The 15,855-nt window shown below is 56.7% G+C and overlaps 1 protein-coding gene across 1 annotated transcript in view; it reads right to left on the bottom strand.

Annotated features, from left to right (window-relative positions):
• CTBP2 (C-terminal binding protein 2) overlaps positions 1–12,389 on the bottom strand; it is a 134,387-nt gene extending 121,998 nt beyond the window's left edge. Inside the window, exons 1-2 of the mRNA XM_053922503.2 lie at positions 12,175–12,389; positions 11,709–11,878 (exon numbers count right to left, since the gene is read on the bottom strand). The gene's annotated coding sequence lies outside the window, so the exon portion shown is untranslated. The remainder of the gene's footprint in view (positions 1–11,708; positions 11,879–12,174) is intronic.
• Positions 12,390–15,855: the final 3,466 nt, after the last annotated feature.

The following is a 15,855-nucleotide window of genomic DNA, read 5'->3' as shown; positions in this document are numbered from 1 at the left end:
TGTCACCTGTATTAGAGACTGTGAGGGCAGGCCGTCCCTCCTCGTGCCCAGCCTCAGCCTTGAGAGGGGGAGCAGACATCTCGGTGGGACCTGTCCCTCACCTCTCTGGGCACACAGAACACCGAGGTCAGCCCAGTGCCCCGGAGAGGGCAGCCAGACGGCCCAGAAACCACCAGGTCGCAAAGCTCCCAGCTACAGACGGGGGCAAAAAGTGGTCCCTGCACTGGCCTGCCCCCTTCCCACAACTGACAAAGAACCTGACTCCCCTGTTACCCTCCCCAAGACGCCCCCTTCCCTGCTGCTGCTTGAGAAGATGAAAGGAATTAGGGGAAACAAACCTTTTTAATCTCCCTTGCCGTGAAGCATTTTTAAAGAACCAGTTATACGTGCCATGTGTGTTTCGAGTGGCTAAGCTAAGCTCTCCGGCCAGCCAGGGCCGAGTGGGCCGCACAGGAAGAGTGCCACCCAAACTGTCCGTCACCGCCCTGCTCCCTTCCCGCCCCTGGGACAGGAGGCACTCAAACACGGCAGGCTCACAATTCCTGCAGAGAACACTCAACTCACTCTGCACTGCTCCCTTTGTCCACTCCACCCGGAACACATCTGGGCAGATCAGGGAGGAAGAAAATCACCCACTGTTCAAAGTCCTCCTTAAATACTCAGGAAGACATCATTACGGGGAGAATTCCAACTTTAATTCTGAAATCTCCTGGCTTTTGTCAGCTGAAGCCACATTCTTAATCCCAGGCTTAGTTGAGAAATGAGAAGAAAGGATGGTGTGTAGGGAAAGAAAAAAAAAAAAAAGAACCCCCAGCCCTGAGTGGAAAGCACCAGCATTCTGGCAGAGCTGGGAGAGGCAGAACCCCACACAAAGGCCAGGCCGAGGACAGGGTCTCGGAAGGTGAGGTTCTCCCATGGCACCATCAGGGGCGTGTGGGGAGCCCACTGTGTTACCTTCGGGTGCTGCTGCAGGGCCTGGGGTGCCAAGCTCAGAGGCTTTCCTGCAGAGCCAGGGATCCCCACCCCCCAGATGTGAGACCACCCACAAACCCTGGCTCCCGTCAAGAGCCTGCCTGCTGTGACCAGCCAGCAAAGGATGATGAAACTGCAAGGGACGTCAGAGAGTTCCTTCTTAGATGCCTTCAGACCCGGCCACAGCCACTGTCCAGGCAGATGGGCCCCAGAAGGCGGCACCGCCCTTCTCAGCCCGGCAGGAACACCAGTGAGAGGCCCTCGGAGGGAGCTGGCCCAGCGCTCCGGCTGCGGCCCACCCAGGCACCACCCTTCACCACTGAGTGGAGACCTGTAGGAAACTGCGGGGGGGCTTCACACAGAACATACTCATTACCCAAGCTGGAGCTAGGCCAGCCCACGGGGGGGGTGAACATGACTCATTGGTCAAAAGGCCCCCTTCTCACACTCTCCTCGCCCCCACAGAAGACCAGGCGGAACCCACAGGCCCAGGCAGCACATACACTGCCCCCCACCACCTCCAGCCCCTCTGGGACCTCAGGACACTAGCCAAGGCTTCAGGGGTTTCCCATGCACCCCTGTGTTCACAAGCACACATGTGCTCACGAAAGGAAGAGCTGCACTGTACGGACGGAAGATAATCTCGTAATTAAAGGAAAGCCTGTTTTTCAGGAAGATCTCCACCTTGTGGGGACCTTACCGTAGAGGAAGCCAAGGTCAGTCTGAGAGCTCCTGCATCACCTGCTCTGGAAGCCTTTCAGGTGAGTTAATCACCAAGCAGGGCTCACCTCCAGATTTCAGGTCACGCCCAACTTTGGGCCCTTCCCCTTCCATTCCGGTAGCCTCTTTGAAAAGAAGGCTGTTCCTTTTGTTCAGAGTAGTCATTCAAATTCCATTTTAAGGCAAACGCAGGGCAGCAACCCAAAGGAGATGCACCCTGCTGAATTGGGTTTCTGGCCGGTTTTTACAAACGTGGTGCGAACAGACCACTCCCCTTTGGTGAAATGCTACCCCCCCATGATGAACATGGGAACCAAATGCTGATGTAAGAGGTCCACAAGGAGTCCAGGTGGGAGATGAGGAGCAGCCAGAGAGGGAGAGGAAGGGGGCGCCCCATCTGCCTCCAGCCCCTCCCACAAGAGAGGGGCTCACAACTGGAAAGGAGGGGCCTGCTTGGAGAAGACTCCAACTGAGCTCACTAATCCAGACCACAAATTTGGAAATTCTACTTGTAACACGACACCTGGCCACGGAATCCAGTTTTACCACCCAAACCCCTAAGCACAGTGAAAGCTGTCCACAGAATCCCGGGGTGTTGGTATGGGAGTAGGGGGGGCGGGGGCACTTCAGAGACAGTCAGATGGAGAGCAAGGGAGAAAATGAGATCGGAAAGAGGGGTCTTATCTTGCTTAGTGTGGCAAAGCCACTCCCAAGTGTAACCACGTGCCAGTCCAAAGCCCAAAGAGTTCTCAATTAATTAAAGAAACCAGAGCCAAATGCACTTGGAACTAGTGATTCTCCGGGCTCCCTTGCTTCACTTAACCTCCCTGACCCTCCGTTTCCTCAGCGAGCGACTCCCTCCTACGGCCAGGAGGATGTGAGGGTAAGGAGAGAGTGGCTGGGGCAACAGCAGCACTGTGTCCGGCCCTCCAGGCCCTTCCAGGCCCTTCCAGCATCTGCGCCGGGCCTGGAAAGTCTGCCCCCCAGAGGGACAGGACTCTCCCCCTGGGGGCCCCTGTCTACTGAGCCAGCCACTCAGGCTTCTGATCCCGAGCCATGCTGTTCATTAACCCAGAGAGTGCAGTGAATTTAAAACAGCCCTGGTCCAGGAAGCTATCTAGAAATCCCTTCGTAGTGGTAGATGGTTGAGACCCTAACAAAAGATCGTGAATCAAAGAAGGAAATTAAAACAAGCCAGACTTCTCGGGGTCCCACCTGATCTGGAAAGCCATTCTGAGCCCGAGAAAGAGAACTGTTTCTGAGAGGCCCTGTGAACCCCGGGGAACACGCCACATTCCGGGGACGTGGAGAACTTTCACCTCCCCTCTGCTCTTGGGGTGGCCAGTGGAGCGGCATCCGGGGCAGGAGTTCCTCCTCCACCAGGAAATCCTGCTGGAACGGCGCTGCCAACGACAGTCGGGTTCCCATCCCAGCTCTGCTGCTTTGGGGCCCAGGGGTGTCCCTACTGTGCCTCCTTCACCTGACGGGACCCCACCTTGAGAAAACCCAACGCAGCATACCCTGGGGTCCAGGGTGAGTGACAAAGCCATCAAGTAAGTATGTGCTCAATACACAGAAGCGATATCGTGACCTTAACAAAAACAAGAGAACTACTCAAATGAGCCGCCGGACATGCAGGTTCCTCCGTCAAGGAGAAGCGCGGTGCCAAGGGGCCCCGCCCCAGCTCGTCCCGGCGCCACCGCCTGCGGGTGGGCGAGCTCTGCTCCCTGCGCTGGAGGGGCGCGGCCGCCCGAAACCGGAGGATGCAGTCCTGGCCTGGGCTGGCGGAAGACCCCAGGACCTGGTGGCCCTCGTTGTGTTCCGCAACAGCTACTGCCGCCATTTACCGTACAGTCCCAAACACTCAGGGGAGGGCCTTCCAGGGGGGGGGAGGGGCCTCAACACACCCAAGGGACCCGGTGCTTAAGTCCCGTTTGGTGCATCTTGGCCCCCATCGCGCAGTCAACGACCCTCCCCGTTCGCCAGGAAGAGAGGTGTGTGACTACGACAGAGACTACGCAACCCCAGACAGGGGATCACTAGGGTTGGCTCAGGCACGGGGCAGCTGGGTACCTGGTTCTGGTCCCGGCCTCGGCCGCGGGTTCGGGCCCGCCTCGGGGTACGGCGTGGTCTCTGGGCTCCTTCTCTTGACCGGAAGGGGCGCGGGCGACGCCGGGGGTGTGCGGCCGGAACCCTCCGCCCAGAACCCTCCGCCCAGGTGACCCCGCACAAAGGCCCGGGTAGGGAGGGAGGAGGAAGTGGACGGAGGAGAGGGCGGGGCCGTTCCTCGCACCCAAGACGACTTACCCCGGCAGGAAGCGACTCCCCATTTACAAGTGAAAGGGGGGCACGGGGGGAGGGGCGCTTCCGGCGGGGTCCCGCGAAGGTGGGGGGCTAGTCCACCGGCCCGCCCGCAGAAAGCGCCGTCGGGGCAGGGGGAGCGCGGCCAAGTGCGGCGGCGGGCAATGCGGGGCCAGCCGGTTCTCCCAGCCCCGGGAGGTCGCGCCAGAGAACGGAAGTCCCCGGCCTCCGCCCGGACGGACGGTCCCCCGGGGCCCAAACCGCACGCCGCGGGCCTGAAGGCCAGGAAGGGCCTCCCTGGGACCCGGGTGGCAATTCAGCATTTTTCCCTCGCATAAAACAGGAATTGCTCTGTTTACTGAGCCTGCAGGAGTGTAGTGAAGATTAATAACTGTGCAACATCCTTAAGATCAAAAACATTCTGAGATTTTACTCGTAGGAGCTTATATGTGCATATTGATATCTGTGCAGAAAAATAGGCTCATTGATTGCCCCCCCCGGAGTGACTCTCAGCCCACAACCTGAAGGCGCCGTGTGTGCTCCTGGGATCCTAAGGAATAGGAGTGGAAAATGTCATTGCCACTTGTCTTCCACGCTGGGCCTCCGGCTCCAGCCAGTCCCAGAAGGGCAGATGAGCCTCGGCCAGCGGTACAGACTTCTGGAGAGGGGACAGGAGAAACTTTAAAACCATGTCACCCCCAATGGAAAGAAAACACAGCACTCCCACCCCAGTTCATTAGGTAGTTGCCCCCAAGTATGGGGCTCCCTCGGGGTGTCTGGTGTTTGGAAAGCCTTGCCCCGCCCCCGGACCCAGTGGAAGGTCGAACGCAGCCAGAGCTACGAACCCACGCAGCCCATCTGGCCTGGCAGCTCCAATGCTAGGCCTCCCTGGTGCCACCAGCACGCTGCCCCTCCCACAAAGCAAGCCCAGTGACCAGGCGAGGCCACTCCACTCCAGGCGGACTGGTCTCTAAGAGCTCTGGAGGGCCCTCCCTGCTCGCCTGGGACTGGCTGCACTCCAGGTGGGCAAGCCCCACAACTGCTACACCCCACCAGCTCTCCACCACCCAGAAGGGCTTGTGCGGATGCCCCCACCGCTTCCCCAGACCCACCTGGGCCTGCACAAGCAGAGGGTTAACTGCACTTCTGGGCCAACAGCACTAAAGACATCCATCAGCAAAAGAAAAAAGTCCCAGCCGGAGTTCATTCAACAGGAAAGGTGCACAAATCCTTTCCTGGCCTCCCACCCCTCAAAAGCAAAGGAACTTCCACCTGCGGTTCCTCCCTCCCCTCCACCACACCTGGGGCAGGTTCAATACAAACACTTTCAGGTTTGATGCAGGCCATTTACACTCTGCTAACCTGGACATTAGGTAGACTTTTCCAACGGCCACGGGGCGGGGGAGGGGAAATGCCATTAGGCCAGAGGAGTTGACCTCTATGATCTCAGTCTACCATTGCTTCCAAAGAAACTTCCCGGGAGTCCGTGACTCCATAATGAAGTTTTTGTTTGTCCAGGGCTGGGACAGATTGCCGGAGGCCGGATTTCAGGCCTGGCTGGAGCGCAGCAGTGAGTTTACAACGGCCTGGCTCGCTGTTACCCTTCCCTCTACCAGGCCCCCGCACAGATCCGCCAGCACCTAGGCTGGGAGGCAACACAGAAACAGTGCCATGGTTTCTGATCAACTTCAAGCCAGTTAACAGTGTCTTTCAAGTCATAATCAAGGATTTACTTTAATGCAAAAAGCACATTTCTGATCAGAAAAGCACTTCTGAAGGGAGTAAAAGCAGCAACACAAAGGTGTGTGTCTGTACATTTTACAAGTGGTTAAGACTGTAAGCGCCACGGTGATGAAAAGCACTCCCCCCCGCCCTGCTCCCCAAACTGTCTGGGATTCCTAGAAAACAACCAAAGGTGAGTCTGCCCGCCAGGTTCAGGAACACAAGCTATTTGGAATTAACATCCTCTAAACTCCACTGTCCCTTTCGGAAAAATGAAGGCTCTGTTATCGTCTAGGAAAGGAGCACAGTTCTCCACAAAACCAGAGGTATCACTTGCCCCATGAATAAGAACCCAACTGTTTCATCAAAATTCTTGTGAATATTAAACCAACAGGCACCATCTGTTAAATTTAGTCACAGAAACAGTTAAACCAGGTCATTTCTAGAACATTCACTCAGGGAGGGGAGAGCTGGGCTGGATACAGATGGCAAGATCAACTGGCCCCTGAAGTTCTGACCAAGTGGGCCTGGCTGAGGTCAGACCAGCAAGGGCCCCAAGAGGGGCCAGTGTCTACACTGACCCCACGTGGGGGAGGGGTGGGAAAGGGGGAGCAGAAGGGTCTGTCCCCTGGCCACAGAGCTGGCTGCACCCTGTAACCTCAGCTTCCACGTGGGTGCAGGGCCGCTTTGTGCAGCAGCTGCAGCACAAACCCCCAAATCCAACAAACCCTCATTTCAGCTGCACTTCCCCTGACACTACACACAGACAAAAAAAAAAAAAAAGGCTTTAACAGGAGGAGTAACACAAATAGACACTACTGGATCCTGTGACTTAAGATGCCTCCATTTCTGGGAAGAGTTGAATGATTTCTTAAAAATTGCATTTCAAGGGGGAAATTTTTGCTTTTTCTTTACACTTTCTCCGAAGGACCCTCCAATGTACTTTGAGAACCTTCCCTCAAAAACTCAGAGCCCCAGAGAGGAAAAGCACAGTAAGTTCCCTAGCAGTCCAGAGAAGACCACCTTCTATGAAAGCCCCCAGACAGGGAGCAGGTCTGTGGCCACACCTCCATGCCCGCATCCCCAGCTCCGGAAGGTAGTCAGAAGAATGAATGCGAACCTTCGGCCCTTGGCTCCCCTTGTCAACACCACGCCCTCCCCCCCCCCCCCCCCCCCCCCCCCCGCCAACACACAATGGCCTGGCTCTCTCCCTATGGTACATTCTGTATTCATCTGTGAATCCTCCCCTTTCCGCACAGTGCACCAAGCCCTCCTTTCCACCGAGCGGGCCCTGAAAGGCCCAGGGCAGCCAGCGTTTAGGTTTTAAACATTCATAATGACGGCTAAAAGCAAACTCCACATTCCGCCCAAACATCCCTCCGTGAATGTCATTACAGTCCCGCGGATGGCCTCTGGATACTATCCATTAAATCAGGATCAAAAGGAACAGCGAACACCTTAAAAATGGTGCTGGAGTTTTTAGCGATTATTAAATATAATTTTCCAAACCAAGAGATGGGGTTAAAAAAAGAAAACCCCTTCATAAGTATATTCCATCAAACACGGACTTGAATAAAATTTAACTTCAAAAGGCTCGGCTGGGAGAAGCCTCGCGTTCCCCCCTCCCACGGCGCCGTAACTGTAGCGGGTGAATTAGGGCCTGCTCACCAGGCGCACGGGAGGAAACCGATAGCTGCGCAGCAGCCCGGCCTCGGCGGGCAGGTCCATTCTGGCATTGTCACGTGCCCAAAGTTCTCGGTCGGGTCCCCAGGAGCAGTCCTTCCAGAGAGATTTGGGGGAACCGCGCCCCCACTTCCGCCCCTGTTATGGACGAGTACTTCTTTTCAAAGGGTCAGGAAGCCGGCACTCACTTTTTAATGACTGCAACAATGCGTCTCACCCCCTGGACTGGAGCTATCGGCCTGACAGTGGGCGGTGGGAAGATTCCCAGAGCTGCGCCCCGCCTGCCAGAGAACCGTCCTTCCCGGATCGGGAGTGTGTGAATGTGTATGTGTGGCCTGTCTCGGGGGCAGGGGACACTTGGGCTGCTGCTCCTCACTGATGGAAAGATTATTAACAGAGGGACCCGGGCTGAACTGACATACATTATGCCGACAGCCTTCTATGTTGAAATGACAAGAGGTAAAAAACGGCAACCGGGGCGGCCATTCTACCGTAGCTGTCAACTCTTCACATTTTTTCCATTTAGGGAAAGCGTTAAGTGCAAAGGGTATAACTTTGCCTCCAAAAACGATTCATGGCGGAAGGGGGCTGGTGGCCGCTGGCACTCTGGCACTGTCCTGGTGGGGCCTCTGGGGGCCAGATGTTGTCCCTTCTCGTTTTCAATCAGCGAGCCTCCAGGATTTCCACGGTGGGAGCCATCCTGAGCTCCCTTGGCTCTGGACCTCTCGTAGTTCCCAGCAAAGCGGCCTTCTGGATTCCAGGGTGTTGCTTGTTCTGCGTGTATTTTATATCCTCACCCTTTATTTACCTTGTGGCTAGCCACTCAGGCCCTGACCAAGCGCACGCTGCTCTTGTAGTTTTGGTTGCTGTTGTTGTAGCTGTTTGTTTCATCTGTTTTTAAATGCTTTTCAGACTTACGAAGAGGACTCCTTGGAGTTTTCAGAGTCAGGAGTAAAGCTATTGATTATTCCCTGAAAGGGGAACTGAGGAGGGGCTGGTTAATAATTACACAGATAGCAAGTTTTCCTGCTTCATCTTGTGTACATGACCAGAGGAACAATGCCAGGGACAGGAACAGGTGTGCCCTGAGTCTTAAAAGGCCAAAATATGTCACCGGTGTATTTTTACAATGCTAGTAGTGTTTGTTTTTAAGTGGCCAGACTTTTTTTTATTTCTTAACTTTAGAGAAACACACTTTGCAAATGTTTCTTCCCTGAGTCAGTAACTAACCCCTAGACACAAGGAAAAACTCGTGCGGGGCGAAAAAATACACTTTAAACACAAAGAGGTTTTTTTAAAATCACAGTAAGTGAAGGTAATGCACCCTGCCCCTCCCCCAGCAGAACACCCATTCAAGGGCCCCTTTCAAAGATTCCAAGTGAGGTCGTAAATAACACGGGGCCCTAGCACAAGCACAGAGCAACTCCACCCTCCACTCAGCCTCATTAAGGTACAATTAGAAAGGAGGGCAATCACGAACCCCTTAGCCTTATCTTTCCAAATGGGAGAAAGAGTTAAACCAAAAAAGCACCTTCTCAGGTTCAAAGCAAACTCCAAACTTAACATTTTAAAATTCCCTCTAACAACTGCTTTCTACAGGGAGGAACTGGGGTCCCCTACCCTGGGGCACAGAAAGCCAATCAGAGCCATAAATTCCCCTTGCCTTCTAGCCTCACTCCCTTGCACTCAGGGCAGAGTGGGGGGAGGGGGTGACCTGACATCAACACTTACACTAAGCCCCTCCATGCTACAGAAATATGCTGGCTTATTTCCTTTGTTTGGTCCTGTTATACTTGATCAAGTGTGAACGATTAAACTGGTTTCATTAAAGGCAAGTGCATTCACGGCTGACATCCAACTTCAATGGCAACTGTAAGCATATTTTGCAGGAAGGAGGGCCTGTTTTTTTTTTTTTTTTTGCTTGAAACCTACGGTCTCATTAACTTTTCTTTGGGGGGGGGCAATAAAAAAGGGCACCAGGGGTGTTTACAGGGGTGTCAGAGCCTCTCTTCGGTGATCTGATGCCAGACAAAAGGATATTTAGTGTTTCAACTCTAGGATACAGCCCCCATTACCTACAATAAAGAAAAAAAATCCTGTTTCGATATGAAAGCTGCTCTGACTGAAAGTGTTTAATTAGCATTTGGAATATCACTTTATAATTGCTGCAAGGAGTACTCTTTGAAATCAAATGACTATAAAAACAAGATCCTTTAAAGTCCCATTACTTCAGAATATAAAAGATTTGTAAGAAAAAAAAATCAAAACGGTGTAGTTCTCCGAAGTACACGAAAACTATTTCTACTTTGAGAACCCTAGAGGCAGAACAGCAGTCTTACTTAGATACTGAACACGAGGTAATTCTTAAAATGCCTTTGAACCCAAGAACCGAGCTGGCAAGACTTGTAGGAGAGTTTAATATATTTCGCCAAAGTCAGGAGGCAGAGTCACTTTATAAACTAACCAAAATACAGGTCCCCTCCAAATTATCCATGTCAGATAAAAATACACCAGTCTCCAGACTATCCAACAGAATTGCAAATAAGGCACTTAGCATTTTAAATTCCCAATGCATATTTATAGAATAGAATTCTCTTGTCTACCCTTCAAGCCACTCACATCTGACTCTCTAAGAACTTAACCCGATCTTCCATCTTTAAAGAAAAAGGGGGCGGAGGAATCCAGAAAGATCTCTTTAGCTCGGATCGGGTAAGTCAGCCCGGCAGGACGACGTAGGCCACTGCCAACAGCCTCCCTCGCAAGGACACAGCAAACGGGATTTCTACGAAAAATTCCTCCTTTTCCCTGTAAAATACGAAACGCGGGGACCCCGAGAGCCAACTGCTGCTTGGGCCGCCTCCGGCAAAAGTACTCGCGGGCGGAGGACGAGGGGGGGTGGTGTGGGGGGATCACCACACTCGCGTACCCGTACACTCAGTGCCCGTGACCGTCCGCGGCGGAAACAGAGGCACTGAGACCGTGTGTACGCGTGTGTGTGTCTAGCCGCGGCCAGCTGTGACCACGCAGTGTTCCTGGGCCCGCGGCCCCACAACACCAAGGTGCTGCGTGGGTTGCGGGCGATCAGCCACGCAGCGGGGCCCCCAGATGGAGAAAGGCCCCGGCGCGCCCGGGCTGCCGCGCGCCTCTGCCCAACTTGCCCCGGGCGCTGGGAAGAGCGCGAGGGAGAGAAAGAAAGGCGCTTCCCCTCGGCCGCGCGGGTCCGTCCTGGCTGCGGAGCACGAGGGAGACCGCGGCTGCCCAGTTGCAGCTGCGCCGCGCCGGGTCCCTGCCGCCCAGGGCGCGCCCTCGCCAGCCCCTCCTGCTAAACTTTTTCTTTTTGGTCCGCCCCACCCGAAAAGTGCAGCCCGGGCGGGGGAGTCGGGCGGGCCGGGCTCGCGGCAGCAGCGGGCGAAAAGGAAGTGGTGCCCGCGGGAGCGCGGCCGGGCAGAGGAAATGCCCGGCCCGCCTGGCCCCCGCCCGCCGCCCGGCCCACCCGGGGCCCCCGCCCCGCTGCGACTTTGGCGGGCCGAGCCCAACGCGGCCGTGTTGGCGGCCGCGGCAGATGTGGCCCGGCTGCCCGGAGGAGCCAACAATGCGGGGCCGGCAAAACAAAAGGGTTCCACTTCTCCTCCTCTCCAGTCTTTCGCTAGCGCTCCCGGAGCGCCGCGCGGGATACCGGGCCAGCAGGGGCCGCTCCCCTGGGGGCCCCTGGCCGCGCGCGCCCCGATTTCCCCGCGGACCCCCGCTTGCCCCCACCCACGCCCCGCAAGCGCAAGGCCCCGCGCGCTCGGACTCCCGGTCCCCGGGGATCCGGCCATATTGTCCCCGCGGCGCGCCGCGCGCTCGGCCTGGGTCGCGGGCGGTCCCCGCGCGCGCACCCACCAGCCTCGGGGAGCAGGAGCCGGGGGCGCCTAGGAAACCGTCGCCGAGACGCCGCCGCTACAGCTGCCCTCTGGACGCCGCCACGCTCGGGATTTCTTTTTTTATTTTTTTTCTGTGCCAATCCTGATGGGAAGGTGACCGCCTACTTCGCATTCATCAACTCTCATCACAACAAAAATCCTGGCGCGACCGGCAGCGGGGGTCGGCAGGCGGAGACTCCCCCGGTCGGCGCCCACCCCCGGGCGCCGAGCAGAGACACGGGGCCGGGGGCGCAGACCCAAGATGTCCTCGGACGCCGGCTTCGTGTCCTTCGCCCTCCTTCCCCGCCCCGAGTGGCGCAGTGAGGCGCGGGCGCGGCGCCCCCAGCCCGCCGCCGCAGGTGAGGCGGGGGCAGCGGCGGCCCCAGCCCTCCCCCGGGGCCCCCTTACCTCGTCCCGGGCCGCCAGCGTCCACGGCGAAGGGCGCCCACCCGGGAGGCGGCGGCGGCGGCTCCCGCCCCTCCCACCCCACCCGGCGGCGGTGGCGGTGGCGGCGGCTGTGCGGCGCCCCCCCTCAGCGCGGCATGGCTCTCGGCTCCGTCCTCCGCTCCTCGGGCCACCTTAAAATGACACACGCACACAGGGACACACACACAAAAACTTAATCTCTCTAGCGCCCCGCCCCTCCCCCTCCCGCCCTGCCCTCCCCTCTCCTCCCCTCCCTACCCCTCCCCTTCCCTTCCTCCTCCTCCCCTCGCCGCCGAGCCTCTTCCTACTTCCCCACCCACCCACCCCCTTCCTCCGCCCACCCGGCTCCCAGGGCTCCCCACCCGGGTCCGGGCCCGCGCGCGCCCGCCGGGAGGGGGATGCGCTGGGGGTCCCCGGCCGCGCACACCCCGCGCCGCGCCGCGCTCACCCCCGGGAGGATGCTAATTCCAACTTGGATCGGGGGAGGGAGCGTCCTGGATGCCGAGCGCCTCCCGGCTATTTGCTCTTCTTTATTTGTTTTCTCCTCCGGGGAAGGAGGAGGAAAGCGGAGAGAAAAGGAAAGGGAAAGAAGCTGCGTTGGCCGCGTCTCCGGTGCCCGCCGGCAGCTCCGGAGCGAGGCGGGAGGCGAGGTGAGGGTCGCCGCTCGCTCACTCCTCGCTCCCTTTTTTTTTTTTTTTTGGCAAAGGCGGGGTCTCTCTTTGCAAACCAATGACACAACCCCACATGGGCCAGCCTCGCCCCCTAGAGCTACTCCTTACTACAAATCGGCTCTCTCCGGGGATTAGTAGCTCTGCGAAAGTGCACACAGGCGCGGCGGGCGGGCGGGCAGGCGAGGGGGCCGGGCGCGGCGGGCACTCCCCGGCCCCGCCCCGCCCGGGAGGCCCTCGAGAAGTGAGGGGGCCTTCACGGCAGGGGCTAGGGTCCCGCCCCAGCAGCCGGGACTCCGGCCCCCCCATTCTCCCTCCTTCCTCCTCCACCCCTTCCACGTGGGGCTCCGGGCGGCCGGCCACACGGGGGAACGCGAGCCTGGCCCAGCCTGGGCGCAGCGCCCCGGTGTGGCTTTGGCCCCATCAGGCCCCCTCCTGGCCCGCGGCGCCGAGCTGCCCCCTTCCCGGCCCCGCGGCTCCAACTTCCTCCTGGGCCCCCGCGCCCGCCGCGTCTGCCTTCTCAGGCCTGCGGGGTCAGGCTCGGGCCGGCCACAGGGGGCACTTGAGCTCCCCAAATCCGGATCCGGGAGCCGGTGCCCGTGCCTTGCCCGAGAGGTGGCGATGGCTGTGGTGCTTGGGGAGAGGGCCTTATGTGCTGGAACTTGCAGCGGTTGTGTTCCCTACGAGAAGCAAAACATTTTTTACACATTAAAAAAATGTTCCTTTCTGTTGCCTGGATCTCGCCGGGCTATTTTTAGACCTTTCTTTTGGGTGGGAGCTTTGGGCCTCGCAGGAGAGGCGCGCGGCGGCCCGGGGTCCTTAGGGTCGGGGTCCGAGGCTCGCACCTCGCCCTTCCTCTGCCAGGAGCCCGCGCCTCCGGACGCCGTGAGATTAGTCTGGACGCCAAACCTGGGGATCCAGGCTGAGCGCCCGCCGCACCTGGACTGAATGGCTGTGTTTACGGGGTCGGAGGGCTCTTCTCCCTGCGCCCCAGAGCCCCCCAAACTCATCTCAGTTCCCTGAGGTCCGCAGCGCGTCCTCCAAGCGCCCCTGTGTGGGCTGAACGGAGCCTTTAGCTTCGAACTGTTTAAAAACCATATTGAGATGTTAGGAACTGGATTGAGACGTAGGGCAGGAAAGGCGTGGGGAGGGCAGTGAGGTCGGGCCTCCGCTCCACAGGCCAGCGGCCCTTCCAGGAGCCTAGTGGCTGGAGAGCACCACACCCTGCCGCGCGGAGGAGACTCCCTAGGGACTGGCGGCGCGGGGGGGAAAGGCCACCAAGCCTCGGGAACCCTTTCTGCATCCCAAAGAGAGCAGCTCCAGGCCTCTGCCTGTTAACATTTTAAGAACTCGGGCTCCAGCTCGCAGCAGGGAGTAGGTGTTAACCTGCTCGGTTGCTAAAGTGCACTCACGAGGTTGCCTTGCGTGCCAGGCCTTGTGGGGGCCGCGACTCCTGATGGATGGATGGTTCACGATAAAACAGTAAGGTCTGCAAACTCCAATGAAGACCTCCCAGCTGTGGTGTCAGGGCTGGACCAGACCACTCACAACGCGAGCTCCCGGAATCAGGTTACTGAGATGCCCGAAGCACGTTTTCCACGTGGCCCTAACCGGCCCCTGGCAGGCCTGGTGGTGCCCGTCCAGTTTCCCGTTTGGTAGAAAAACTCCCATCTTCCGGTAACCCAGCATCCCCCCAGACATCAGCTCCTCTCTTCAGCAGTTTGGCCTCAAGGTCATGGCCCCTGAGATAGTTCTTGGCATAAACTGTAACATAATGACCATAAACAAAGATGTTCTGCTTCCTTCCCTCACAGATGAGCTTGGGTTCTGAGTGGTCCTCGAGTCTCACCCTGAAACCACAAAACTCTGCTGATTTTTTTCCTATATCTTACTCAACTTGAATATCTCCTGTAAGTCCTACCTAACTTAGAAAATAGTTATGTTCTTTGTGTTGAGAATGTTAAAAAGAAGGCATCCTCGGAGCCAACAATTATTTTTCACTTCAACTGGACACCCTGCATTTTCAAATATTAAGCCCATTTGCCCCCAACATGTGAATTATTTTAAACTCCAATTTTTTAAAAAATGTTTCAAACAGCAGCAAAACAAAAACAGCCCAACTCAAAAGTGGGCAAAGACTCGAACAGACACCTATCAAAGGAAGGTATGCAAAAATGAACAACGAGCTCAGCATCCCTAATCACTAGGAAAATGCAGATCAAGACCACAGTGAGGTGCCCCTCCGTGCCCATCGGGATGGCTGTTACTAAAAACAAAAAATCAAACAACAGAAAATAAGCATCGGTGAGGACGTGCAGAAATGAGAAAATGCGTGCCTGGCTGGTGGGGACGTACAATGGCGCAGCCACTGTGGAAAACAGTGTGGAGGTTCCTCAGAAAGTCCCATAGGAGTATCCTAGGAGCCAGTAATCTCAGTTCGAGGTGTGTACACAAAAGAATGGAAGCCACCGACTCAAGTATTCGCATATGTACACAGCGTTCACACCATCACTCACAAGAGCAAAAGGGGGGAAATAACTCAAAGGCCCATTAAAGGATAAATGCAGTGTAGGCACCTTGGAATATTTTCCACCCTTAAAAAAGAAACAAGTGCTGACATCCCCTACAGCATGGACGGCCCTCGAGGACATGACACTAAGTGAAATGAACCAGACACAGAGGGCCAAATAGTGTCGGGTTCCGCCTCCACGGCCTCTGTAGTAGAGGCACGTTCTCCACTAAACAGTGGAGCGGAGCTTCCCAAGTGCTGTGGGAAGGGGCGTAAGGGGGTGCTGTTTAACGGGCACACAGGTTCGGTTTAGGGTGGCAGAGAAGTTCTGGGGACGGCCGGTGGCGATGGCTGTGCGGCAGTGTGAATGTGCTTCATGCCACAGAGCTGTGCGCTGAAACCTGAATAAAATGGTAAGTGTATGTGTATTTTACCACAGCACTCTAAAGAAGTTACAAAGTAGCTTTTGTCTTACAACTTCTTGGTTTACATGTATTGCTATATATAAAGGTAATTTTTAATGAGAAAAATGATGATGAAGGTAACATTGTGCGTTATGCTACGTTTCAGTGAGTTGCCGATAAAACATGCGGGGCAGAGGGCTGGGGACAGAGGGGTGGCACGGCCGATTCTCAGTCGTCTCAGCATCTCCTTCCATCTGACCCTGTTTCACGGGGCAGGTGCAGATTCTGGTGTCCCAACAGGGACTGCGACAGACACAAACAAGAGCAGTCATAAAAACAACAGGAGCAATGAACAATTGGCCACGACTCGCAAGGTCCTGGTTCTGGGCAAGGCCTTTAACGTGAATTTTCAGTCCTCCTGGGAGCCCCTGCAGAGAGTTGCGGGTCTCATCCCCATTGCACAGTGAGGGAGACTGAGGTGACTTAATGTGCCTTCCCCAAGGTCACACTGCCGGCCAGTGACAAGCTGGGGTTGGACCTCTGACACC

The sequence above is a fragment of the Desmodus rotundus genome, chromosome 4 (genome assembly GCF_022682495.2).
Source record: "Desmodus rotundus isolate HL8 chromosome 4, HLdesRot8A.1, whole genome shotgun sequence".
NCBI lineage: Eukaryota > Metazoa > Chordata > Mammalia > Chiroptera > Phyllostomidae > Desmodus > Desmodus rotundus.
The sequence above is the reverse complement of the archived record's forward strand: the minus strand, read 5'-3'. Positions and strand labels throughout refer to the sequence as shown.